This window comes from Capsicum annuum, chromosome 10 (genome assembly GCF_002878395.1).
Source record: "Capsicum annuum cultivar UCD-10X-F1 chromosome 10, UCD10Xv1.1, whole genome shotgun sequence".
Classification (NCBI taxonomy): Eukaryota; Viridiplantae; Streptophyta; class Magnoliopsida; order Solanales; family Solanaceae; genus Capsicum; species Capsicum annuum.
This window is the reverse complement of record NC_061120.1, coordinates 32,018,501-32,022,461: the sequence shown is the minus strand read 5'-3', so window position 1 is coordinate 32,022,461 and position 3,961 is coordinate 32,018,501. Positions and strand designations below refer to the sequence as shown.

Below are 3,961 nucleotides of genomic sequence, written 5' to 3'. Positions count from 1 at the left end.
ATGACAAAGAAGCAAGATTCGAAATGTACTCCTCTATGACACAACAAAAGAAGATGAGTATCTTCTCAATCGTGGATATGTTTTATGAAGATAGGAAAGAGGTAGAAACATGGTGTCTTGACAAAGTCTGAGTAGTCAAGATAACTTAGTCGTGCCACAATGTTAAATCAGGCGCTACATGGGAGGTAACCCATGATCCCCGTGCTTGATCTACTCTAAGTATACCCTAACCCTTAGTTCAATTTTTTCTTTTATTTTAAGTTGAGGGTGTAGGGTGAGTTGTTGTTGTAATATTTTGTAGTTGACTAGGAGAACTATAAGTACCTAAGGTAGTTAACATGGTTTTGCTATTTTGTGAACACCACTTAAATAGTCTGATTGTTTAACTGTGTTATTTGCATCTAATTATGACTATTGTGCATCTTGTTATGGTATCAGTTCTAGTGACTTGATAATCATTGCTAAACAATTGCATAAACTGGATAAATAGTAAATTGTGATATAATTGTGTGACATGTGCGTGTGAGATCTTACTTAGTTCCCTTTATACTTTGAATCCAGAACTTGCCCGGTTAGTCTTACCTAGATTGAAGGATAAGGGCTAGGAAAAGATCATAGGCCATTTTGATATTAGCCACTTTTAGCCTAAATGATCTTCCTTGTAAGTATAATATCCCTTGATCCTTATTTTGAGCCTAAATAACCTATTTGTTTGTTTATGATACCTATCACCATCTCATTAATATCATAATGAACCTATTTTGGCCCTGATCCTCCTTGGAGATTGTGCACCTTGACTTAGGCAAATGGCCTAAGTTGAGGGTGGATATCATAGGGTTACGTGATGTAAAATGAGTATGAAGAAAGGTAGAATAAAAGAAAAGAAGAAAAAGCTGGGTGTGGTGGAAAAGAATAAGAAAAGAAAAGTTATGAAAAAAAAGAAGTGATTGTAGAAAAGACCGCAGCCATCCAGAAAATATGTGTGATCAAGAAAAGAGAAGAATAGAAAAAGGTTAATAAGTGAGACACTAGAATCTAGTGTAGTATGAAGGAGGCTTATTCACTTTAAATATCATCGAGTATCATACCAGCCCCTAGCCTACATTACAAGCCAAAGAGAAGATCTATAGTGATCCTAGCTGACTTATCTGAAAGTCTTGGTAATGAAAATAAGGGCAACCCTATGGTATTTGGAATACATTGATTGGAAATTTATTCTAAGAATGAGTGTCTTTTTATTGTGATAAATAAATGAACCTTGGTCCTAACTCAACCTCAAAAGCTAGCTCATGAGAGGAGGATTGCACAAGACCATATAAGGAGACCAAGGACCCTTTAACCCACCGATGTGGGACTCTAACACCCCCTGTACACCTAGGGATGGACATATAGAACGTGGAAAATATAAGACGGGGCGGTACAATGTCTAAAATAATGAACTAGGTGAGCCTGGCTCTGATACCATAAACTTTTGGTACGTCTGAACGATCTTAAGGCGCGGGAAGCAACCTAGAGTTGTGGATTGTTTAAAGAAAGGAAAAACAGTTGTGGTTATTGACCTACTGGCAATCAAAGCAACTATATTAGCAATCAAGATGACAGGCCAGAAAGCTCCACTTGGCACAGAAGAGAAAAAAGCTTGTGTTGTATTAGCATGGTTCTCCATTAGGTAAGTAGCTTGACCAAGGTATCCTAATAGAAGCTACGGTAGCACAAGGAACATAAATATTAGCTGAAATGACCTCACAGAAAAATAGCAAAGATCTGCAAACATTGCCTCGGAACCTGTTGCACACAGAAGACAGCCACCAAGAGAATACTAAGCCTTGGTTGAGTTGCGCTTGAAATAATAGTATATGTGAATAGGATTAAATGCCCTCCAAATATGAGAATCACACTTAATGAAGTTTTAGACACCAATACCACCAGGGAACAAAACCATATAACCAAAGCAGGACCAACTACAAGACCCACTTTACTTGTCCCATACTTTTATATACCAAAGAGAATTTATGATCTGCCTCTGAGATCATCACTACTTCATCTTGCTTGACCACAGAAAATCCAAATTTTAAGCCACAAATAGCATACACTACCGACATAGCAGGTGTAATAACACCATCAGCAATCACCATTACAGTGCTAGCAAGAACTAACATCAGAAGAAGCTTTTTCAATATCACTAAAGCCTCTAGTCTTTCTTTTATTTTTAAAGACCTCTCAAGTTGTGGAGATGGAACATTCAGTCTAAAGCTTGATATGAAAGCATCTAATCGAAGTTGATTAGGAAGAAAATGAACCTTTGCATACTTACAAAGAAATGAGTACAAAGTGAAGTTACCACCTTCACCGTCATCATTGGCCCAAAGAACAATAAGGACATATTTAACTAAGGATATGAGGATTAAGGTTTATAAAACCATGGATAATGCACCAAGAACATATTCAATGCCACTGACTGGGGCCTTACTAAAAATCATACTGAAGGTATACAAGGGACTCATTCCCACATCACCAAAAATAACTGCAAGCGTCTGAAAGGACAATAGGATTGTTTTACCCATTGAGACATCCTCAAAGTCATTTCTCTAAACACTAAGAACTTCAAACTCCTCCACATCAAACAAATTAATATTAGGACCAGTATGGATCAGCTTCTACTCCGCATTATCCTCATTATCGAAATCCAATTCCACACGATTTCATGGCATAGAATTATCATCCCCATCCACTGTGTCACAATCACTATTATCGATCTTGGAATCATCCTCGACCTGAATACCCACCGTGAATCCTCCATAGATGAAGTTAATCCACTATTTTTCCTATCTAATCCTACATCCGTTGTCATCTCAAAACCACTGGTAGACTTTGATTGATTCAATCAACGACAAGTGCAAAAGTTCCTATGATGAGTATGTGCATTTGTATACGTGCACATTTATTTATGTAATATATGTATATGTAGAAATGTATTAGTATAGAATTACAGAGTGTAGAGTGAATAAGCTAGGTCTGGCGATCAACGGGATTGTTTAAGTTGTAATCGATGCTTGTAACATTAGTATCATTTGATTCTGTTTTGTTATAGAGTGGATTTTTAGGGTTATTTTGAGTATTTGAAAGAAATTCAGGGGTTATTTTGGTGAAGGAGGTGAAGTTTATGGAGAACCTGAGATAGACTATTACTTATGGAATCTAAGTTGCTATGGATTTGGTGACGATCAGTGTGATTATTTGAGTTTTAAATGATGTTTGTTATAGTAGTACTGGTTGATACTGTTTTGTTATAGAGTCGAATTCAAGAGTTGTTTTGAATATTTGAAAGAAATTTAAGGGTGATTTTGGTGAAGAAGGTGAATTTTTGAAAAAATGATGTCTATGGAGAGATTATTTGAAGCATGGGAAGAGGTACAAAGACACGAGCAAGTCTTAGCTGATAAGCTTGCTCAACGATTTACTGGTTTGATTCAGTATCAGATAAGTCCTCTATCATTTTCGTGGCCTAATTCATAACATTCAAAGTTTTTTGATGTGGAGTTGCCCTTAAAGTTTCTTCCCAAGGGATTTTGGGATAGTTGTGGATAAATCTGTAATTACAGGGGTTTCAACAATTTTTGATATGGGGAACAATATAGGGCAAGCTTCCAAAATAGCATATAAACTCATAGCTAACCAAAGCATTGTTTAACTCTATTTTATGTGCTGCACCTTGGGGCACTTTCTTACCGTAACCCATTATCCTCTCTCAATTAGTCTATCTATCTATCCTCCATAATTATCTTCTTTTACTATCATCTTCGTCACCATCTCCATCTTCAACAATTTCCTTTTTTTGTTCTTTTCTCCTTCTAGAAATTGCCGGCACACATCCCGAGTTATAAACAAAAAAATGGATAGTAATATTTTTTGGAATATGATCTAGTCTAGTATAAATATTGGAGGAGTAGTCATGTATAGT

At 36.4% G+C, this 3,961-nt stretch overlaps 1 pseudogene; it reads right to left on the bottom strand.

The window, feature by feature from the left end:
- Positions 1 to 1,426: 1,426 nt before the first annotated feature.
- On the bottom strand, positions 1,427 to 2,851 carry LOC107844206 (annotated as a pseudogene).
- Positions 2,852 to 3,961: the final 1,110 nt, after the last annotated feature.